This window comes from Sitodiplosis mosellana, unplaced genomic scaffold (genome assembly GCF_009176505.1).
Source record: "Sitodiplosis mosellana isolate CC-2019 unplaced genomic scaffold, AAFC_SMos_1.0 Smas_scaffold_6167, whole genome shotgun sequence".
Taxonomy (NCBI): Eukaryota; Metazoa; Arthropoda; class Insecta; order Diptera; family Cecidomyiidae; genus Sitodiplosis; species Sitodiplosis mosellana.
The window spans coordinates 280471-306559 of record NW_022601408.1 but is presented as its reverse complement, the minus strand read 5'-3'; the positions used below and the strand labels follow the sequence as shown (position 1 = coordinate 306559).

General features: G+C 35.7%; 1 protein-coding gene across 1 annotated transcript in view; it reads left to right on the top strand.

Annotated features, from left to right (window-relative positions):
* The window catches only part of LOC129575563 (probable cyclin-dependent serine/threonine-protein kinase DDB_G0292550), a 115908-nt gene that overhangs the window by 13224 nt on the left and 76595 nt on the right, over positions 1–26089 (top strand). The window lies entirely within an intron of this gene.

Sequence of the window (26089 nt, the reverse complement as noted above, 5' to 3'; positions counted from 1 at the left end):
AAATTATAAGCATGTTTAGAAATGCAATTTGAAATAAGGGAACAAAAATTTTTTTTTTTAAAAAAAAATTATAAGCATGTTTAGAAATGCAATTAGAAAAAATTTAAAAAGATGAAATTTGACATGTTCAAAAATGCAAATTAATCGAAAAATTTCTTAATTCTATTTTTATGTACCGTAGTACTTTTCTTATTCAAATCAATGGCAGTTACGTTCTCGCCATCTACCTTTACGACAGTGAATGGGCCTTTGTACATATTTGCTAACTTGTGACCAGCCTCATTCCTTATTTTTATTTTCTCTCCTATCCCTATCTCTATCTCTGTCGTATCCCTATCGTACAATTCTTTCATTCTTTCCTTATACTTGACGAGCATCTCTCTTGCCATCTTATTTGTTCTTTGAATTCGAAATTTTAGCTCGTTTACATAATTTTCTACGTTGTACACTGGTTCTATCGATTCGAATTTATCATCAGGCATGTTGGCCTCCCTAGCAAAAACTAATTCAAAAGGCGTGAACTTGTGTTTTAAAGAAGAATTTGGCGTGGTATTGTAGCAAAATTGGAAATATTTAGCGTAAATATCCCAATTATCGAAATTTTCATTTAAATAACAACGAAGATGTGCATTAAAAACTCTGTGGTTTCTTTCTACCGTTCCCACCGTTTGATGATGATAGGGAGTGCTAAAATTATGTTCAAATTCCAAAAGTTTTGACAATTCAGCAAACGTTTGATTTTTGTACTCCGTGCCTAAATCTGTTCTGATCGATTTCATGGTACTGTAAATCAAAACGAAATGTTCGAAAATGGCCCTTGCTACAGTCTTCGCTTCCTTGTTTGGTACTGGGATAATTGTCAAATATTTCGTCAAATCACAAATGACAGTCACGGCATATTGGTTGCCATATATAGATTTTTGTAAAGGACCGATGGTGTCTATGATCACCACATCAAAAGCTTTTTGTGGCGTTGGAGTGATTTTCATTGGCTCTTTGGTGTGTGTATTGATTTTCGACAACTGACAATTAGGACATTTCTTGACGAATTCGGCGATATCCTTAGACATGCCCTTCCAAAAGTATTTTGAACGTATTTTCGCAAAAAGGCGATTTCTACCACAATGTCCACCCACAATTTTGTCAGAGTGATACCGATTCATTATTTCCGATTTTTTCTCATCATCGAGTATTTTAATAGTGGGATTTCGTAAAATAATTGTGCATGCATTCAAAATGTTTTGCCCGACTCTTTTGAACTCTTCAATTCTACATAGGGTAAAAATTGGGCTGTTCAATGGTAAATAGAGTGTGTCTACATTAGTTTCCATTGCTTTCACTTGCAATAATGCGAAGAATTTCCCTAGCGAAATTTGCTTCGATGAAATCATGTCTGACAGTTTGAAATTGAATATTATTCTTTTATTCACGCGCGCTTCGAGGGCATTATGCTTTACGATGATTGTCGGAATTTTGCGGTTGGTAGTAGCGTTGTTATCCTCATACACACTGAGGCTGTTTACTTCATTTGTGACTTGTTCTTGGTTTTGATGACTCATTTTTGCTTCATTTTTTCGTGACATTGACCTTGTTGTTACTTTTATTTGAGCAATATTTTGGTTGCCGTCTTTGATTTCGTCGAAAGAAATCCTACTTAGTGCATCGGCCACTACATTTTGGCTTCCTTTGATGTATTCAACATCAAATTTATATTCTTCGAGTTCGAGTCTAATACGAAGCAATCTTTGAGACGGATTTTTCAAACTAAAAAGGTATATCAAAGGCTTATGGTCTGTGCGCACTAGGAATTGGTTTCCATACACATAAGGCTTGTAATACATTATAGCATAAAAAATAGCCAGGAGTTCAAGTTCGATGATGGGCTTGTTTCTTTCTGATTTGTTGAATGCTCGCGAAGCGAAACTTATTGGTCTCTCTGTCCCGTCGTCTTGAATTTGACTAAGAACTGCACCACATCCCTTGATGCATGCATCTACCGTTAGGATGAAATCCTTTGAAAAATCTGGGTAAGCTAATAAAGTTGGTGAAACTAGTGCTTCTTTGATTGCCGTGAAGGCTTCTTTACTTTCTTTGCCCCAGCGAAAAACTGTCGACTTTTTTGTTAAATGATTAAGAGGTTGGGCCAAAATGGCAAAATTCTTTATAAATTTACGGTAGAAATTTGCGAACGCCACGAACCGTTTGACTGCTTCTTTGTCGTTCGGTTCAGGATAATCGTGCATTGTTGTAAGTTTCGAGCTATCAGGTAGGATGCCATTTTCTGTGCACCTATGCCCCAGAAAGACTACTTCCTTTCTGAAAAAACTACACTTATATGGGTTAAGTTTCAGATTATATTTTCTCAATGTCTCAAATACTTTGTGTAGGTTTTTTAAATGGTGTGATTCGGAGCAACCAATCACTATTATGTCGTCAATGTAAAGGAAAGCGGTCCCCGCCGGAATACCGCTAAAGGCAATATTCATCATTCTTGCGAATGAATTGGGACTTACATTCAGCCCAAATGGAACAACTTTCCAGCGAAAACTGCCCTTTGAGGTTGAAAAACTCGTGAGATCTCGAGATTCTTCCGAAATCGGAATTTGATGGAATCCCGAGAATAAATCTACTACACTAAAATGTCTTGCCCTACCGAGGCTGTCCAAAATATCCTCAATACGAGGTAACGGATATTTATCGGCGACCAATTTCTTGTTTACCAGACGATAATCGATACAAAGTCTATATTCCTTCTTTCCACTCGTAGACTTCTTTGGCACAAGGAGAACAGGGCTATTATATTCAGCCGCGCTTGGCTCAATTAGGTCGTTTTTTACCAATTTTTCCACTTGTGTCTCAATTTCCTCCCTCTGACTGAATGGTAATCGATAGTTTTTAACATAAACAGGAGTATCGTCTTTCATTTTAAATTTCTGTTTATAAAAATTATTTACGGTCATCGTATCCGTTTTGAGAGAAAAAATATCATCGAATTCTTTGCATAATGGTAAAATTTTAGCTCGGTAGTGCTCAGGTGTATTTTTGGCAATTTCAGTCAATAATGTACTTGTTCTTTCTTTGTTTCTTTTTATTTCATCCGCTGTATACGGGATATAATCATCTAAACTTTCCGTTTCAAATTCATTCAGCTTTAGAATTTGCACCTTAGAAGTTGTATTTATCATTCTAACTAGTGGATTTTTTGTATTAACGATCGTTCTCGCTAACATTACTCCATCTACCAATTGCTGAGAATTCACTAGTCGCGTTTCTCCATCACATTCTTTCAATTTTATTTCTCTAACAACTTCACACCTAGGTGGTATCATAATAGTATCTGAATCGGGACCACTTTGTAGTGGAATTTCAATATCTTCACCATCATGGGTAAATGTGAGTGTCATAGAGTCATAGCTGATGGTGCACCGATGATATTTTAAGAAATCTTTTCCAATAATGCCATCCGCACCGATGTTAAAACTATTGGGAACGATGTGGAAAATTTGAGGAATGTGTGTGTCATTGTGTATTATGTCGGCCTCAAGTGTGCCAAGGGATTCTATTAAACCATCAGTCACCCCTCTGATGTCAATAATATCGTCGCTATCTATTTCACTTAAATCGCAGACAAATTTTTCTTTTAAAATAGAAATGTCTGACTCGGTGTCGACCAAAAATACATTTTCATTCTTTGTAATTGACGTGGCTAGTATTATGAAATCGGAATAGTTTAGGTTCAAAGCGTGAATTTTCTTTTCTAATCGTCGGCCTCTCCCATGGTGCGCTGGGAGGCCGTTGCGTTTTCCACATGTCTGACGTTTCGACCGCGGTTGTTGTTGTTGTTGTTTTGACGACGATCACCATTATTTTGATTATTGTTGTTGCGATTTGCATTGTTGTCATTTTGGTAACGTCCACGATTTTGATTACGATTGTACGAATCTCGATTTCGATTATTCTGGTTACGATCACGACCATTGTCGTTTCGATTGCCGTTTCGATGATCACCTCTCCAATTACCATCTCGTCGACCACGTCGATTCTGACTACGAAACGCGAGAACTTGGGCCTCTTGTCTTGTTGTGTTTGACTCAACGATAAACTTGGCAACAACTTCCTTCGGATTGTCGAATTTGCATGAGGTCAAAACTGATTTAACCGTAACATTGTTCGTATTCGCACGACACAACTGCACCGTTTTCTTGACTGTCATTTCCTCAGCTTTTTCCAGAGGGATACTTTCTTTCACGAGGGCTCTGCGGAACGCATCCGCCAGCTCCTCCACTTTCGTTGAAAATTCATGAAGATTACTACGATCAGCTCGTAAAGTCATCATTCTACCCTCAATAACATCACTAGATTCGCATTTAATTTTTGATTTGAGTGCGTCAACTATATCATCAATTGAATTTGGATTAGTTGGGACAATTTCACACGCTATGCCCTCCAACTTAGCCAACACAAACTTTTTTAACGATGTCAACAATTCACGCGAATCTTCAGCCAAATCTTTTAGCAAATCAATTGTGGCTAAGAATGGTTGAAGCGCATTGGGGTCACCATTATAATTCTTTCTTATGTGAGCTGCCATAAGAGACAGATATGCCGCTTTCTCTAGAACCATTGTGTTTTCTGTTTCGTTAAAATTATCCGTAACTAAACCTACACCAGCTGCCCCAAGTGGGCGTTGAAGCTGGTCTTCGACAACAGCGGTGTCGGCTGTACCAGTAGTAGAAGCAGTATTAACAGAAGACTCAACTTTTTCACTATCTTCAAACAAATCGTCAGATTTCCCCTCACCTGAATCAGATACGGTATTAGAATTGTGTTGAATTGTATCAACCGGAACAGAGTTTTCAATCACGTCCTCGATTGCTATTTCTGCGAATAAACTTTGAGAAAAATTGTACGTTAATTTCAATAATTTAAATGCTTCAGTTAATTTCGATAATGCATTTGCCTGTTCGGAGCGATACGCTTTTCTGTCTTTTTCATTTTTTGCGCTCCGTTCAGCAGTCTTCAAATAGCACGTTGCCGCGTTGTATAAAACAATAATGTTCGTTTTGTAGGACTGCCTCAATTTATCATCACGCGTCAAAGCTCTTCTCCTGTACGGCTCTATTTTTCTCCATTCTTCGTTGAATTTATCTTTCAGTATTTTGTACACATTTGCGTCATAACTCATATCACTGATAGCTAGTTGATAGACTCGTTAAAAAAAAATTTGAATACTTGATTGACAAATAAAATTGGAAAAAAAAAAAAATTAACAACGTTCGACTACATTCAGAATAAAATGTCCAATTCAAATAAATCTTCACTTATGCTTATACATTTACGTTCGCTTTCGTTGCTTTAGTTGGTTCGTCGCTGACCTTCCTCAATTGACTTGTCCGTCTTGAATCTCGTCTTGCCCGTGTTGAATATCTCCCGCTTCCATTCGTTGAAAAACTACTGTCGGTTCCTCTGGTTGTTTTTTCTTAAAATATTTGATGCACACGTACGTAGCGATAATGAAAATTATTGTCAAAGCCGCAATTAATCCAACTATTTCCAAAATGCCAATTGTCTTTATTTCAGTTGTCATAACACGAATTTCATTTTTCAGTTCATTCTGTGTGCTTGCTGACTTGTCTTTATTGCCTGACAACAAATTTGCGATGAATGCTCCGCAGAACGAAGCCGTTGAAATTAATGCTGCGCCAGCAGCTATAATGCCCCACATAATTTTTTTTTCTTCAGCGATGTATGCGCGTTTTGTTTCACATTTCTTTTTAGCTCGTTTCCACTGCACTTTGCTCAGTTCAATTTGCAATTCTCTTTTTTCCGCTATTTCGTGTAATTCGTTCACCAGCTTGAAATTGCGATTACTTCTTCACTTTTTCATTGCACTTTGGTTACTTTGTGACAAATCTGCTTTATTTGCACATTTTTATAACTGGACTTTGAATTTTGTCGCTTTTGAAGTAAGTTTCTTTTCTTGTGTCCACTAGTTTTCTACACTTTTCTGCACTATTTAATAGCCAATAAAATAGACTAATTCGGTTTTTCGGTTCTTTTGCCGCTTATATAAAAAAAAAAAAAAAAAAAAAAAAATTTTAGACTATTTCAATTGTGAAAATTCGTTTTGAATTTGTAGAATGAAATGTTACAGTTGACGTTGCTGACGATAACAATGTTGCAACGAAATGAGACGAAACGAATTGACATTGAGTGAAATCATGGTATTACAAATGGACGGTAATTTGACGTGATAAAATGTCTCAAAAACGATTCGAATGCCACAGCAACGAGAGAGAGAGAGAGAGAGAGAGAAATTACGAAAAATAAATGATTTTTGTATGCACTTGACAAATTGATTACGAATCAATATGCAATAGATACCAAGTTGTCATGTTGCTCGCTGTTTCCTTCAATATCGCCAAATTTTCATGCTATGATGGGATGCGAAACGTTAATGTGCTAGCTGAATGAAAACGTGCGCTTCAGTGGTGATGGATGATGTGTTGACATATCGTTATATTTTTTTACGTAAAAACGTCAGACTCGTTTCATTTTGTGTCCATTTGTGCTCAATTTGCCCCCAAATTTATTGATAACATGGAAATGAAATTAAACAATAAATTGCAGCATGACAATGGGTCTGTTTCCTCAGTCACATTCCAATGAAATATATTTTTGAAGCGATTGCGATTTACAGAACCACACAAGCCAGAACTGCACACACTCGACAAACGCTATTATGATGCCCCTTTTGCAAAACGGCCTCTAATATACTCATAAATCTCACTTTATTTTTCAGTCGGAAAACGCCTTACCCGCCGGCACTTTCAATTTGTACTGAAATTAATATTTGATACTTGATTCAAGACTCATTTTTCTCTCGCTCACTAACTCTCTCTCTCTCTCTCTCTCTCTCTCTCTCTCTCTTCGTGTGCAACGCTTCGCGATGATATGAAAGGTATAATCAGATCAGTGAAACTTTTCATTTTTCATAAGCCAGTTGATTACGTCGCTATATTGCTCAATTCGTCTACAGCACCGTTTTCCATTTCTATTCTCACATTTGCTGGCATTCAACGGATCACAAGCATTTTTAAAAGAAGCAGTAATTGAATTTTATATTCGTTCCGTTTGATTACTTGCGCACAATATGAGAAATGGATTTTAGATGAAATATACAACTCGTTTCCGTATTTTACACCAATTTATTGTACATTGCATCTATTCTTTGATTTGATTTAGCTTCATTTTACATGTTGAACAAAGTGTAATTTTCAACTGGAAATATTCGTTGTTGGTTGAATTTCCATTCAGATGAGATTGTATGATTGTGGCAGTAAATGACGCGCATTCATAGAGTTGGTATTTTAAAAGTCCATTCCAAAATGCCAACTATCCATTATGTCAATACGTGTCATTTACTACCTCTAACTTAATTTACTTGAGCTCTGATCTTGAATTGTTTTTTTAAGAACAGAATTTAATTTATATTAATGGTTCTATTCTTTGCCATACCTACACACAATTCGGTGTTTTTTGTTTGCTTCAAGGCTTGTAGGCACAAATGTTTGACAGCTCAAACTTTCAGAAACCAAAAAAAAAAAAAAAACTCGTCGAATCGTCATCTTTTTCGCATTGATTTTTTATGATGAAATTATATTAAACATCGAAAACCGATTGAAGAAAGCAGCCTCAGTGTTTGGGCCGATGATTAAATTTTGCCATTTGTCTGCTGACAAAAGTAGGAAATGGTTGAAATCCACTTTGGTTTCTTGCTACATAATACCGTTCGAATGTGTATGATGATGAATGTGAATATATGCGAATCCACACTCACGCTGACTGAGGAAAAGTTGCAGTGCGTCCAGACAAACTCAACCGAACAGTTCTTCTTTTTTAGCAATTTCAAATAGGATTTTCCATTTCGTGTTCATCATTTATGCGAAATATTAAAGCAGCTTTCGTGTATTAAGGATTTGTCAGTAGCAGCGAATACACATTGATGTAACCGATGTTGTAGATGGAGAGTCAACGTTTTCATTCGACCAAATATTTACCGATCATCGGTTGATGTTCAAAATGTGTGAGCAATTGTGACCTTCAACGGGTATAGAATGTGCTAGGATAAATGTGCCGTAACCGGTTACTATCATGCCACCACTCATGGACGAGTATTATATACATAATCGCATTTACATAGAGACTTTAGATAAATCAATTGAATTCCATTCTCTGTCCTATCGGTTATTGTTTCGTATATTTTCATGCATTTATCAAGGTGATCTCGAATACAATTTCAAGCAGTAAGCATTTCGTCAAAAGCATTATGATAAAGAGCTGAGACAGACATAATATTCTTTTAGGAAAGCCAATGACATGCAAACAAAAGAGTGAACTCTCTTACGAAGAACACATTATGAACTAAAACACAAATTGAAAAACCAGAAATGAGATCAGGCGATTGTATGGCAATGCATAAATTTCCTTGTGTAAACCAAGTTGATAAGTAATTTTGTAAGTATTTCAGTTTAAGCGGTTTTATTTTTAAATAATTTCATTGCCGACGCGCATTTGGTTTGTTACATTTCATTCATTCGGCAACAACGGAAGCAAATGAACTTTCATTTGTAAAACAAACTTTTCGCATTTGATTCATCCCTGAACACAGAAAAAACTTCAGAAATTATTATGACGCGTGCACTCAGCGCTTTTGTTGTGCGTTTTTTTCGTGTTTGTTCAAAAGCAAAACCAAAATTTGTTCGGTACAAATTCCATACGGGAAAAATTGATAAAAAAAAACCAAGAATTACAAAGTAACAAAAGGTAAGAGTACTGAGGCAAAGAAAATGCGAAAATGGTGCTGAACAAAAACAATAGGACAACAAATAAAGAAATTAAACTATCGCAAAATATTCGCGCAAAATGGGTACAAATGCATGGAGACTGTCACCAGCCCAACCAAAATTGCACAATATGGAGAATTCAAACGTACACAAAGAACGTAGTTTCAAATTTACTGTGCAAAAGAGAGATACAGAGAGAGAGAGAGAGGGGGAGATTGAAAAAAAATGTGGCAAGAATATGGCTATACAACGTACGACACACACAGGCACACTCGTGCCGGCACACAGGTTGTCCTGACAATTCAAACATTAATAGCTACAATTTAAATGCAAAACTTGATTAAAATTCCATTCTGCTTAGTTTGTCAACATCATTAACTTTTAATAGAATTCTCCAGTTATTTTTCTAGTTTTGTTTTGTCGTTGTTGTGGCGATGGCTGGGTTGCACTGTTGTCGTCCTCGTCAGCTTCGCCAGACTCATACCTTCCCCGTTCCGCTCCATCCTCTTCCTTCTTCGCCTCTTGCTAAGCTAACAGCAGTTGCATATCGTTTCGACGTCGTTGATATCTGGCGGTAATGGCTTTGGCTTGCTACTATTGTTTCTCGTTTTCTTTTTCTGTTCTGTGAATTTTTCCGGATGGTTGACGGAGAAGACATCGGCTTTCGAGCTGTTGTAAAATGTGATGTGCATACAAGATTTTCTAGAAATCGCGACTAATGCGAATTGAACTGAACAAAAAATCCTGACCTACGCTGTTCATTGTGTGCGAACAACGAAATTTTACTGTACACATAGAAGCATATGCATTCCACGCATAACACTCAATGGATCCACAAAACAACTATTTTGATCAATCAGATTTGATTTGAATGTAAATGACGATGAAAAGGGACACCTTCAAGCTGCTAGATGCGCCAAAATTTCGTGAAACATTTTCAATCACACAACACAGCTCACCAAATCTCTTCAATCATAATCAATTTGCGGTAATTTGGTTTTTAGATAATGGCCAAAGTTTCCAAAATTTGATGAGGGAATAATAAACGTATTAGGTAAATGAGATACCTCAATCTAGCATACTGAATACTGAATGCGTTTTAAATGGACTAGATTGTGTGTTTTTGGAATAGAGATAAACCCTGTTTGCGATTTATTTTAAACAAACCATGATTGATTTGAAATATGGGTTGATTCCGTTTGTGGATGCTGATTGACGTTTTATTTTGGCATAGTGAACAAAACATAAAGTATCGATTTGTAATTGGTTTATGATTTATTACATTCAAAAGCTTTAGATTAAAAAAAAAGAAACAAACGTCTCGGTCGATTAGGTGGTCTTCAATTTGATGATTGCCATCTAAAGCATTAATAATTGTAATCAGTGTTTAATGAGATGATTGTCATTTGACATTGATTGTTGAGTTTTTCAACCTACAGAACCATGCTTTCGGGTAAACGGGAACAAATTTTGTTATCCATACCAAAATGCCAACTATCCAATACGCACCATTTATTGCCAAATGCACACATTCGAATCGGTACGAAAATTAAGCCAACGGATATATCCAGCTTAAATTTAAGGTCTTATTATAATACAATCAGGAGGGAGATAAAGAGAGTTCACCTTTTTTGTTTCATCACATAATACGTATTATCATTTAATTTCATTTCGTTTGAGTACTAAACAGATCAGTGTTGTCCATACACTTGATTTGTATGGTGTTGCGTAAAAAAACTTCACAAAGGCATCAACAAAACTGATTCGTTTGACTTTTCAAAGAGTCCGCCTCCGTTTGCTCTTCGACTATGCGATGTTGTGTCATTTTGGTATTCATTTTCGTCTTCAAGCGTGAGCAGGGGACTCTTTAAGTGAACCGTCTAGCAAATGGTGTGAGCTCCGGAGAATGAGAGTAAATAAAGAAACGACAATAGCAACAACAAATAAACGCAGTGGCAGTGTTTGCGTTTTTTATTTGTCTTCTTTGCTTTAATGCATTTTTAATAGAAAAAGTTTCAAGTCATTTTCTTGTCGCGCATTAATATGAAAAATACACTCGCCGATATCACTGAAAGCGTTGATGAACGCAGAGAATGAAATTGTTTTGAAGAAAAAAGCGCTGAAAATTATCAATTTCGAAATTGTTTTTGTGTGTTAAATATCAATGTTTTCCATCACTTGCTGGAATATGTGTTAGACTGTATGGCTTCTTCAGCATTTGTTTTTCTTTCTTGCTCCGACTTTTTTTTCACAAACAGGAAGTGGTTTTTCATATTCATGCTTCCGTTTATATAAATAATTACTTTAAAAAGTTACCGTATTTTTTTCACTCCATTTTTTTTTTCTTTTCGTCTTTCACATTTCATTTTACTTGAATGGCTGGGCGATAGCAACACACCAAAAGAAAAGGTAATGACGTGACAAGATAATGGTGTTGGATGAATTATTATGTATGTTTACGTTCATATAATTTGAAGAAGAAGAAAAAAGTGCTCAACAAGTTCTTGTGACTTGAGATTGGATTCAAGCTACTTGCCTGTCGACTTTCTTTCGGTCGGTTCCGTACGATACAAAGTGCAGGGGAAGCGAGCAACCAAGTGAAGAATAACGCAAATGGCGTACATAATAGTCGCCTCACATGTCTCGTATAAAAGAGCCAATGAGAAGATCGTTTAATGTATGCAAGTAAAACAATTTTTCGAGTAATTGCACAGCAGGAGTCAGTCCATGACATAAACGCGTTAGAACAAGTTTTCCAACCATAAATATATTTTGATTTTTTTTTTTCTCACCCTGATATGAAAATCTATACGTCGTAGCTGCTAGACGATGTAGCGAAGCAGAAAATAGAACGTACGTACAGCACGGAACAATTGAATTGAGATGATTTGCACTAGGGTGAAACTCGTATCGTTCAAGATATATATGGACTTGTAAATTGAAGCTGATTCACCACCTCTCCCCTCAAGCTCAATATTTTTTGGGTCAATTTCGAACTTTCAATTACATTAAAAAGAATCGTAAATCAGTTCCGTTTCAGTTGAATCTTATTTTGCTCTCGATTCCAATCGTTTTTACATTGCATTAAAACCATACTAACCTCATGAACTGTGCCACTGATTTTCTACCATTCAAATTTCATGGACAACTGCTGTTGCTTCCATTCAACAATGAAAAGCAAATAGAACACTCACGCAATTCTCACTTCTATAGTTGCGGTCGGCAATCACCACAAAAACTATCGCAAACACAAGAGAAGAGTGTTGAAAAAAAGTGTTTAACAGTATTGACACATTCAATGGATGAAAAAAAAAATGCAAACAGTGTTGCCGATAAAGGGCAACGCAAATATTGGCTTTTGGCAAATATTTGGCCAGAAGATTAAAATTAGATTGTGAACTGTTACTGCCTGTTTGACGGCACTGTTATTGCCTCTGCTACAAAATGGCATTATTTCTTTTGTGAAAACGTGCAATGAAAAACCGTATCTTCAGAACTGATGATACAAAATGTTAGAACCTACTTCCCAAAATGATATTGCTGTTCCTGTGCTTGGAGAACATTCAACGAAATAATCGCTATATCTAAAAAAAAAATACATACCATTTTTCATTATACCGTCAAAATTTTCTTTGTATCAAACTTAGCCAATTTCTGGGCACAGGGAATAATATTTTCAATTTAAAACCTTACCATATTTCTACTGCAATACTAGACTCTAGGTCAATCGAATAAAATTTCACCAAAATTTCGGTTTTTATCTCATGGTTTTTATCTAACCTGATCTGGAATTTGACATTGTAAATTCCAATGGAATCAATAGCATGGCGTGATGTGAACTTCTGAATAATTTTCGATAATGCGGTGTTAGGATAAATGGCGTGTAAGGATGTTATTTCGAAGTGATTAAACCTCCTAATGCACTTTATTGATTAGAATTGTGGTCTGTATATTCTGTACAGAATTTCCACTTCTCCCGTCACAAAGCATATCGTGCTCTTGTCAACTGCTCAAATCTTTATTCTATGTAAATATGCGGAGATGCAAAGTGCATAACTTATAGAAATGTATGATTTTTTTATGTAAATATGAATGAGTGCAGCGTTGAGTTCTAAATGCGGCAAGCTCTTGAGCACAACAATGCGCGATCAATTCAAATGGTGGCACATTGAGTGAGTGCAAATTTAAAGAAACGATGGAATAATTCTCATTCCATCTCTCGTCGAAACCATCAGCTGAATGGGAATCGTGCAGAAAATGAAATCACACAAGCAACAAACATGAAGAAGCAGATTCGCGTTCTTCTGTGCCAAAGGACGTCCTTTCTGGCTGTCATGTGGAAAGCCCCACGTATTTATGTACAAAAGATAAGGATTATTATCCCTTTACCGCACTAATCTTCTGACATACTTCGTGCACGCCATTAAAGGATTCCGAATAGATTAAAAGGAAGACAGACTGCAGCCATGTATGGTATTTTTACGGCGTATTCTCTGTCATTTATGCTTCTCATTTTGAATGCTTGAGCGGATCTGGGAATCAAACGGCAAATACGCTGTTGACAACGTGGAGAAATAATGCATTGCACAAATGTTCCCATTGAATTGTGGACGAGCGAAAAAAAAAATGCCAAGCATTGGATTGGATTGGATTGGATTGGACTAGGGAGCATAGTCATTTGCTTAAAGATTAATGCTCTTGGAGTGAAAAAAAAAAACAAACAATGCAACTGACCAGGAGAACAATGAAAAGATTGTGGGATTTGTTTGTCGATCCCTGTACTCCTATTTTGAATATCAATATTTTTCTATTATTATTCCGAACAATATATTGTACATTTCACCGCTCTATTAGTGCCATGTAAACCAAATTGAGAACAAACAACATGGAAAAAAATTTGCATAAGTTCCAAAACTGGGAATATTTAACTCAATAATAATATACATATATGTATGTATATAAGTCTCCAAACGATGGTAACAGCACCATTCTGGAAAACAATTTTTCTGAAACAGCGTGCTTGACGAAAGAATCCATTTTTTCTGCCACAAGAATATGGTTACAGAAATTAAATGGAATGAAATAAAAACATCCGAAGGATATTATTCTGCTAACATATGAACAAATCACATTTCTTTCACTTTGGTTCCGCTGATGCATATTGCATTAAGTCGACACTGTTCGCCTGACACAGTCTCTGTGTTTTTAACGTAGGAAAAAAAATTTAATTTCTACATCATGACATCAAAGTTAAACCAAGTTGACATGAAAACGATTTGTACACGTCAATTCAAGGTGCCTTTGTATGCGTTGCGGACCAAACGAAGTGGAAATTCCCAATATAGTACAAAATGTTTAGCGGAATGGAGCACAGGGAATATAACGTTTTTCAACTTGATTTCCTTTTTTTTATTTTATTTTTTTTCTCAATTTTTACGCAGGAAGTTAGGCAATCTTCAGTAAATAATACCATTTACGATATAACTAACATGGAGGATTTGAAAGTAACCGCAGAATTTGCAAAAAATATTTCCACTACTTATGGTGAGTTTGGAGTGTGTGTGTGTGTGTGTGTGTGTGTGTGTGCCTCAAGTGAATTTTTAAATGTAACAATTCATAAGAAATAGTAACTAACTGTTTATATATGAGATATGGCTAAACAACTCGAGGCTTTTTAATCATTGTAGTTATAAATAATATGTTTTGCCACTAATAAAACAAATAAATTATACGTTTTTTATAGTTTACACGTTCACTTTTACGTACATAACTGGTTTTGGTCAATGATTTTCAATTTTGAAATATATAAATTTGGGTCGTATTTTAAATTTAGGGTTAATAAATGTATTACTTCAGACGTTCACAAAATTACCGGCCGAAAACAACAGATCGAATCCAAAAACGTCGAAATGATACAGAAATCGAACCGATTTATTGATGGACATTTTCAACAAGAGCAAGTGGATTAATTTACTTGATTTCAATTGAAATGCGAAATAATAGGGTTTATTCGTAGTTTCATATCATTTGTACCTTGATGTCGTCATTCAGAAGGAATTGTGTTTGTTTCCATCGTTGATTTTCCGACGATGGGCGGTTGCCTCTTGAGTCGATACTCTCAAGTGCTATTCACGTCAATATTCAGCCAACAGAAATCAATTTGTTTTAATGCTGATAAAAAAAAGTGTTTTTCCATTTTTTTTCTCCAACATTCCTAATGGCAACAAGATAAAGTTATAAAAGCCGTCGCTCTTCATGATGATATAAAATATTCACGATTTCTTGTATCATCAATTTTTCGAACGTGTTCCTTGAATCAGTCTATTCCTTTCGCTGCAAAAAGATAGATTTTCATCTGTGCACACAACCAATTCGTACAGATCAACAGCGTCATGGTGCTGAGAATTGTGAAAGTGTCGAAAGTTGCCGAAATGAATATGCTTGAAAAATAACGTGGAAAATATGGTGCGAATTCTTTCCAATCCTATTCAAGGAACAACAACAATAACGTCAATGAGCAAAAGAAACGTAGAATGATCGACGAGCCAACAAAACAGAATATTCGTACAAATTTGAAAAAGTTATTCACGTGAAATATTCAAATATAGAAAAGTTTTAGTACGATGACACGACTACGGCCGCAATGCGATGGCAATGCTCCAAGTGAATAATAAATGAGAAAATAACATCTGTATTATTTATTTAGGTGTAAGTGAAAGGGCGCGAGTGAGACCGAAAACACACAGAGAAAGAGCGAGAAAATGCGAAGGAAAATAAATAATTTCTTTATCAGCAAATAGCAAGTCATTTGTGGTGACGACGAACTGGGTACATCGATAAGTGAGCATATCATTTTTTTTCTTTTTCTACCAAACTTTGTGTGCATTCGTTCTTTCTCTAGTACATCGAAAATCTCGACAAAAGTCGGCACAAGGAATGGAAACATTGCGGAGAAAAAAATAGATGTACAACACAAACCAACGAATAGCATGGATTGAAACGAAACAAATAAAGAAAAACAAAGTGGTTACCGGTTTGGCTGGCAAAATAATAATACAACAAAACAACAACATAGAGTACACTGAATCAATAGAATATTTGTGCCACAAATGCAAACGAAAACTCGAGTGCACACCGCATTGAACAAGCGGATGACAAGAAATCCTCCGTATAAAATATGAAATAACTTGTCAACATTTCAATTCGATAGGGTTGTTCGTGTATAGTTTGTAAGCGCCCGCTCGAAAAGTGGACAAGTGGAGTCCAAAAGATGTGACACACAATGACTGTGAAATAGCTGTGGATATATGCAGGGCAAGGAACTAACTGTGCAACTGTGATGCTAAATTAAGCTATGAGTAATGAAAAAATATTCTAATCTACCAGGATCCCAAAGAAAGTAGAAAAATACGATGTGTTTCTCTTCGCTAGCTGAGTTTTCATGTTCGGCAAATATCCACAGTTATCACACAGTCACCGGGGGACAATGGCAGAATGGATGGTTCAAATGTCTCGTCTTCAAATACATCAGGGGAGCGATGAAAAATTATTTGTTTTAGTCACAGCGCTGGATATAATAATCAATCAATCATTTTTTCACTAAAAAACATGCCGAACAACCAGAAACAACGGCACTTGCCGAGTTGCAAACACTTTGTTCATATGCCATACGTATTTGAAAATTGACCAATGACCAATGCATATGGTATGTTGGAGCTTGCATTCGTTAGTATTTGCCCCGTTTTTTATTTACAGTTTTATTCAATGTTTTTGTGAAGCCGAAAATCACGACATGGTATGCAGCCGAAAACACATTTATATATCTTTCGAAAAAGTGACGAATAAACAGCCGTCATTTTTTGAGAGTTCAGCAAACACCATGCTATTAAAACACCACAGATTATACGCTTAGAATTACCTAGAAAGTAAACAGATTTGAATGAGTTGCGGCAGCTATGTGTGAACCCCGCTCATTATGTGCGTCGTTCAAAATCTTTCCTCCGCAAAGAGTGCTGAAGTGTAATTGCGCCCAAGGAAATTACTTTAGCAATTCCATCGCCGCAATTATATCAACGCGTAATTTGAACACTTCTGTGAAAACAAGAAATTAGAAGAAAAAAAAACATGCTTATTACAGCAATTAGAAAACCGCAAAACAGTCAATTTAATACTGAGTGGATCTGAGAGTTACCGCTTCGTTTCGAATATTTTCCAAGGAATAGGTAAATCACATCAGTAAGAAAATGTTTAAAGAGCGCTTGTTGATTTGAAACAAATTCATCGAAGTGACTTTGACTTGTGGAAACAGTCGTTCGAATTCATCCGGTAATCAACCTCTTTCAAAACACAAAACAAAAAATCAATTATTTTAATTAGCTACTTTTCACTGAAAATTGAATTGCATATGATCTCCCACAAGAAAATTATTTTGCTTAATATTTATAGAGATTTTGGTAGTTTGTGTGGTATTTAGCCCCTTTTGACCTTTTATCTAAATAGTTTCACACTCTTCATCATTGTCTACTCCAAGTTTGTGCCGAATAATTATATTGCTAATCGTTGAACATGTGTGAACAACGAAAACTATTTCAGTTTAACATGTTAGCACGATTGCACATTAGATTGCCTCTAACGCAAACAAACGCTTAAATTTAAACAAAATGTGTTTTGACACTCATGTATAACCTGTTGGTTCAGCTTCACTAAGAAAATATTCGTATTGCGATTTTGTTTACGTATTCGACTTGTTTGACTACTACATAATCGTAAACTATTATTACTTTGTGGAAATTGTCGTGCTTATCATTCATTAACATCACTTTTGGCATGAACTGTATCACAGTTTCCTCTACCACTGCAGCAAATTTCATTTGAATTTGGCTCATTATTGTTCAAAGAGATGTTGATAACGCCGAAGAAGGCGCCGCCGATGGTAGAATTGTGCCTCTTACCGTGGCTTCGCACATAAGATTTGCAGGTATTTATTCAAAAACGTAATTAATATATTGTGTATCTGTAAGATGTTTGCTACCTTTTTCCTCCAACATTTTCGCTACCTCACATGCAAATTGAACGAATTCAAACAATTAAGAGGATTTCCATGAAATTCGATGATATATTTAATACAATGGGGCTGAGGTACTGAGAGAATCAACATGTGATACATTGGCTGATGTTCTTTCGTTGGAGAGTTTTTTCAGTGACAATTTTCCCTAAAGAGCCAAATACATGATTTTCAGTATTAATTATGGTACCGACTCCCACTGGATTCCACTGATATAACCGGAAATTCAGCTTGAAAAAACAAATGACTCCTCAGAAAAAAAAAAACTGCATTTATTTTTATGATTCCATTGTAAGAAAGTTCAAGCATAACTCTTACTTATGTGAGAGCCATTTTATGTGTAAAACAAAACAAAAAATCACGTGCGCGCCCCGAGTAAAAGATATGTTATGAAATGAATGTAAAGAGAATTTTTTTTTTAGAAAAAAGCAGCAGCAGAAAATCACTTGCATGGTGCGAAATTAATATGCTCAGGAATCCGGTGTCTGAAATTCGTTTGAAATCTCCTCAATATTTTTACGTTGCGTTTTTCAACTGTTCTCCCTTCGCTGAGCGAGCGAAAGAGAACGAATGAAAAAAGAGCCGGCAAAATCGGGTCGGTTTTGATAATCGCGTTCAAAACACAGAATAATCGTAACTCAGATATATACATGCATATACACATAGACTGGCTGCTCCGTCCTGATTTTGGCATGCAAATGAGAACATGTGAACATTAAAAAATAAAATGAAAGCTAAAATTGCGACGAAAAGAGAGAAAAAATCGACTCTCGGATACGTTTAAGCTTTTGCATGTTCATTGTATTTGCTGTTGCACACAAGTATGTGCGATTGCGGGAGCGAAGTGGAGTTAAGTGATAACTTTCACGTACCATCTGTGTGCCATAAATTAAAATTATTATTGCCAGCATTTTTTTCCCTCAAATTTTTCAAAGTTTATTTTTATGCTTATTTTCGTCCCATTCGTTCAATGGGAGAAATTCAGAGATTTCAGCTTAATAGTTATTAATAGCCGGAAGGATTTCTTTCTCCTTCTCGCATTACACTCGATAATACGCTTCGAGATGCTATGTGTGTGTGTGTGTGTGTATGTGGGTACGTGTATGTGTGCATTTCGCACAGTTCGTGCGATTGCCTCGACGTTCCTTTTGGCCCTTGACTATGTAAACAAAATAAAAATGTGCGGCTAATTGTGGAAAATAATATGTCTCCATGTGCCTAACTTGAGCATTAATTACTTCATGTGAAGCAATTATGCGTGAAAAACAATAATTGTGTGAATTTGTGTGAATTAATGTCAGTTATTCGGCAGTGCGAATTCAATGAACAAACAACTGGCGGTCGCAATCTATTTGCATTATGTTCGACGCCAAAGCCTACAAAATGGAACCAAAGAAAGAACTCAAACGGTGCATCAACAAACACCGAATACATGCATACATATGCACGTTGCATTTGGAAAATTGAAAGTGTGCAAAACTTCTCTCCACATCAGTGTGTTAAACCGATTTCAAACTTCTAATGCACTTTGTATGCGAAATTATAAATTTAAATTCAATTGCATAGCATTTCGAATCAATTTATTGAATAAATGTATATGCGAAATAATAGAATGAACCGAATGTACCGTGTTCACTTGCACTCAATTGTTACACACAACCAATGCGATCAAAACTTTGGCAGGAGCATGGAACGCATCTATGAAGTGCGCGCCAAATATTAAAATTATTAAATGATTCATACGGGAAATGTTGGGCTGTACGCTGAATGCATCACGCACAGTGTGTACCATTTAACACGCTCTTGCTCGCATATGTTTGATGGAGATTTGCATAGAGAATGCACAAATTGTGTATTTTCGGACGAAAGTGGTCAGATTGTGATTGTACGGAGAGTACCATTCGCTTCGCTGCTCACTTCAGTTGGAGAAACCTAAAGCTGTTGCACTGGTAATCAGACAAAATAAACATGACAAGTGCATCTCGCATTCGCTCTTTCATCGATCCGTTGTCAATGCGATGCACACAGCGTTGCGCTGTGCAATGGGCTTTGATATAATGCGGTGAGAATGAAAATATTTGAAGAGCCCGGTCCATTGTGCACCGTAATTTTATTTAAATATTGAATTATGAACATATTTATTTTATTATTATTATGTTGGCCACAAATTAGTCGGTGTACCGTGGTGCCCACAAAATGTCGAAACAATAAACCCAATAAACTAGTTAGGCAATCGCCACATTCACTTGACATCGAAATTCATTGAGTAAATATTTGGAAATGTGTTTGATGTTGAAATTCATAGATGCACCGAGCTGAACAAGGGACATGCCCGCTCCATTTAATTCTTTTTTGTATGTATATATACACTGTTTTTGTGGAGAGTTTTCTATACCGAAATCGGTCACAGCATCGTTGGCTAAAGAGCTTAAGCCAAACGTTAGCATACATGTTGATTCAAACGCCACTCACAATGTAAATATATATATTGTGTTTCAGATTCGTTCACTTCCGCAGAAATTTATGTGTTATGTAGAAAAAAAGGTTTAAAAAATTTATTGTAATTTATCTAAATTTCAATAGATGTTACACACATAGTACTCTTATTTTTCTTCTATTTTATTATGTTAGTTGAGGGAGTGTTGTGTATGAAGGAATAACTCTCTTGGCACTATCTACATAATTCAGCTTGCACAACGGTTATCAGAACCTCACAATAAAAACGAACTGACCATGTCGATACAGACTGAACGCGAAACTGTCATTGTTTTCTTAACTTGTATCATATAATCGGTATTCGAACAGTACAAATTCGTTTGATTTGAAATCAAACTGAAATTTCCACATTTTTACACACAAAAAAGAGCCGCTGATTCGATAAACATATTCGCCATCTATCAACCCATTCTCCATCTAACTTAAACGTAAAAAATGTAACTTAGCCGTCATAATTTTAGTAGAGCTGCAAAATGCCACTTCGGAAGGATGTCTCCCGTCAATTATTTCGACTTAAATGTAATAATGTTGGCGACGGTCTAACTGCAATGCCAATTTTTAGTGTTTTCACTGAAATGCGCTGAACATTTTAATACTGACGCTTCAATGTTGCTATCACCACTACGAATATGAAAGAATATACTTTCATTATTAATGTAGCTAAATTCAATTTCGGACCATGGCTACGTAAGGTACACACAATGATTAATTACATAAAATTTTGATGATGGATCAATTACTCGAAGTTGTGGCAATAATGTATGGTTTTCATACCATCAATTTTGTCCATTTTTTTTTCAATCTACAATCGAATCAGTGCCCAAAAAGAAATTGACACCAATTTAGTGCTGGTTTGCTGCTCTGACACCACATTACACACAGTATGCTGCCGCTTTGCCGCTCTCACACTACAGCATACTGTATGTAGTGTGGTGTGAGAGCAGCAAACCAGCGCTAAACTGGTGTCAATTTCTTTTTGGGTGGGCACGTCAATTACATACTATAACGTAGCTTTATTCTTACTTTGTATCTCAAAGGAATCCATGGAATATACAAATTCGATGCGTCAAAATATTTCCGTAAGATGTCTTGAATGATTTAATTGGAGTGGAACCAATCAGAAGCCCACGCATTTATACACCTTAGAGTTTGTGAAATAACAATGAAATGGAGTCAATTTTGTGCATTTTTTATTAATTTCAATGATATTTTTGTTGCCTTTTTATTTTCATTAAAACATGAACCCTTGGCGCTTTGATTTCTTACATTTGATTCTATTCAATCTGCAGCAGCAGCCACGGTATGGTTGGACTGTGCAGTTTGCAATGAGCCTGCAGGACAAGTACTACTATTTTATTCATCCTCTCATTCTTTAATTGAATTAACGGAAGTGCGAGAAGCATAAAAAAAGTGCTTGTACACACGTATTGTTTGGTTATTGTAGGGTTGATTTTCCATTTCAATCGATAGCCGGTGAAACGAAGAATGTATTTGGATGCTTTGCGCTCTCTCGCATAAATTTGATTTCGGGATGCGACCATTGTTATATGGGCCATCTAGACAGAGTGTGGAATGAATAAATGAAATCGCATGTGAATCGCTTTTGCTTGAAACACAATGAACTCGCTTTGTGCTCGTGCGTATGGCTTTTGTGTTTTGTGTTTTGTTCGCATTCGCAAATCTCAACATACTTATCATTATTTATTTATTTACTTATTCACTCGTTCATTCATTTTTGCTCACCTTCATTGCATTTATTCTCCATGGGAATGAATGTGAATGAATCTTGCGTTAATATTACGGAGATGGCCATTGCTATCTCAACCAAATACAATTACTTTACCGACGAACTGTTCTTTATTTTTCAACGCTTTTATTATTATGGCCTATCTTTCTCGCTCACTTCTTTGCTTTATATAAATCCTATGAATAAGTAAGCGGCAGAGTTGTTCCATTTTTATTCCCTCTTAAATTTCACATTCTGATTTGTATTTTATGGGCTGGACTATGTATTAGTATGTGATTGAAATGAATTTTATTGACTCCAACGCCCGATCGATAAATCGATCGAATAAAATTGTTTTGTTTTCTTAAATATTCGATACAAATTTCATCATTATCTTTGATGATTTGAACTTTTGACTCATATTATTGGATATGCCTACTTGCAAAGAGTACGACGGTCGTACTACGAGCGAATATCAATTGTAAATACAACTTTTGATTATGGCAATCTGTAAATATGTATTTTTGCGAATTGGGTGAAGAAATCTTCAAAATCCAAACACCATTTAATAGATTGTTAACAGCGAAATCCCGTTTTGTTGTTTATAACATGTTTTGATGAATTTAATTACAATTTCAACAAATGCTAAATGAGAGCATTAGATTCGCAATGATGCCCAGATTCTTTGCCCACAGAATGACGATGCTTTGCTTAGTAATTTGTTGTGCTGATGCCATAGCATAGCAGAACAATGGAAAGGGATGAAATTGCGCACAAGAATAATGCTGTTTGCCATTTAGATCACGTTCTTATGTGATTTATGGATTCATTGTCACTCTCGTATTTTTATATATTCATTTCGATTTAACCTTGTTGCGATATACACTAAATGCGTTGTATGCCGCCTGTTGTGTGCTATTTTTTTTTTATTCTTCCTTCTTCTTTTTTCGAGTAATACTTATTGCGGGTATTTATTTTCGACTCGATTATTGTGCTTCGGACAATATCCAATAAATATTTGTTGTACAAGAGAAATTAATGTCGTCTCCTTGAAATTTCTTTTTCTCACCCTGCTCAATGGGTGCGTATGTACGTGTGCGTACATTACATTGGGTTTTTTGAACGCAATTTGCTCCACGGGTCGTACCAAAGAATCGGAAGCATCCCAAGATGAACTGTTGACTTGAAACGTTTTTGGAATTTGAATTAAGCTTGAATGTCATTAAAGCAAACAATGTTTTCCCGCGGCCCGCATTGATCGAAATAAAGCGATAGATTTCTATTTGCGTGATTTTTGTTTTTATTATTCCCGTTGTTTCTGTTTACTTTTGAGATACAGAGTTATACGTCGGAAACAATTTCATGTAACGATTGAAGTTGAAATTCTAAAATCGCATTGGATAAAGAATTCTACGAAACGTGAAGACTAACATATTTTCACGTTGCTAAAAACAATCATTAAATTGATAAACATCGGTGTAAAAGTCTCAAATATCAATATAAATTTGAATTGTCCTTCTATATTATTCAATTAACTGGAAACAGTGTTTCCATTCTAGCACAAAATCATATCTAACTGACTGATTCAAAATATCATGTATATTTGTAATTATTTATATCTCAGAAATGGAAAATCAGAGTCTTATGGAGACGACTCTTTTTTTTTGTACATCCTTGATAATAATAAATAATAACAACTTCTTTTAGATGTTTTTTTCTTCATATCATATTTTGGTGTTTTTTAAACGAAATGCATTTCGAATTGAAGAAAATTAAAGAATGAAATGAAAGAAAAAAAACTTAAAACCCCATTTGTCTGCTCAAGCATCATTGTAATTATTTTTTCTTTTTTTCCTCTCTAACACAAAAGTGTTCCAGCGTATTCGTTTGGCCTTGATGTGGTGAAAAGTGCACTCGAAGTAACTTAAAAAGTACTTACGATAGAATTGTTGATGTTGATATTTGAATGTGTATGTATTTATAAGATGTACCATATACAAATTATACATATACATTCAGCATTGAGTCTATATGCAAATAAACCGAGCTAAATTTCCTGAACAAAAGTTTATGTTTACATAAATGTTTGTTTGATTCATTTTTTGGGTAGTACTTTTCCTTTTGTTTATCGTTAATTTTTCGAAATTCACTTTTTCCATTGAAGAGCCATCCTCGAGATGACTTTCTCTCTCTCTCTCTCTCTCTCTCTCTCTCTCTCTCTCTCTCTCGACGATTTGTGTATGCATCTCGCACTCCATCCGCTGTGCAAAGCAAACATTTTTATGTTTTCTGTAGTTATATATCTACAGCGTTATACATATAATAAGCAAATGCCAACATTAAAGAAATTAGCCAAGTGTTGAAAATGCCAAAAGTAGTGTGATGACGGTTATGGTTTTGGTGATAGCTTTGAGTATTGCGACTCGGAAAGAGAGAAAGAGGGTGCGGGAGAGAGTGCGGGAGAGCAATGACTGGTGCAACGACGTCAGCTTTATAATTCTTATTTTAAATGAGCTAATTAATGTTAACCACATTTTATTTTATACATTATACGGAATGTACAGCTCGAGAAAATAACAGAAGCGACATGAAAACATGAAAAAGAAATGTGAACGGAGGGGTGCGAAAAGACTGAGGGCAAAAGAACCTAACGAAAGTAAATGAGCGTGCAGAATTTCAACATAAAATGCTGCAATGTTTTGTTATGCCACAACTTAGCCAAATATTCTCCGTCTGCATTTTTATGGAGACGAGAGGAAAAGAAGCAAAAGAAAAAAAAAACGGGAAATGAAAGTCGCATAAAGTTGTTAACCAATTCAAGTTTTTGTGTGGCACATTTTTGACTCTTTAATCTCTCAACGTCACATGGTGATCATGCATTTTGAAAGTTTAAGCATTCAGATATTACCCATTTTAGTCTGAGCATGAGATATTATTTCCGTTGCTTAAGATGAAAAGCTGAACAAGTGGTTTTATGTGAGGCTTTCATGCATTTTGATACGGTTAAGTGTGGCTTTGATTTATGCCCACATGAATCCTATATCCATGTTATATTCAACACCATAGTTCTATCAACAACAGTCTAAACTACTAATACAAAACAGAATCCAAGGATTTGTCAAAAATGTTACGCTTTATTTCTGGTCGCATTCAACCTAAATTGAACTTCACCACAAAATGAATGCTGTATTCACTGAAAAGTACTTTGTAAAATCGGTTTTGTACATCGCAAAGTCACTGTATGAAAGCCAAACGATCCTGATGCCCGATAAACTGAAAACATAGAATATACAATAAACATACCATCAACACCAACGCATTTGGCCTGCGTTTAGTTAGTCGACACAAAGTAACAAACTAATTATTATAATGGCCTTTGATCGATATTTATCTCAGATGAACTGACACACACACACACACACAAACGAATGTGTGCGATAATTTCAGCATGAAACAAGTGCCAGTTAATTAAATAGATGTTGATTTCGAGAATGAACCAACACTCAAATAGATAGAAATAAACACAAAATTGTCGCAATAAAAGTGGAGAAACGATATGAATTAAGAAAGAGTCCAACTCGCATAAAAACATTTGACCATGCTGGTTTCATCTGTATGCACCTCATTAAACAAACCCGTCAGCGAAACCGTTGTACGCACATTAATTATTAAAATTACGTACGGAATATATATCTCGCTCTCCCTCTCGCTCACCAGCTTGCTCGGTTGCCTTCCTTTCGTTTTCATCGAACGTTTATAGCTGTGTACAGCAGCAGAACACCACTGAAACATTAACACTTGTCGTGCAAATGTGGCCAACGCAAACGAAACGCTCTGCTTCTATTTTTTTTTAGTATTCAGAGCTGGGATAGACTAATTCCGTTTGACTCTGTTTTTGTGGTTACATAGAATATCAAGCAGAAATGTGATTATTTGCCAGTGAGAATGGTGAGCGTA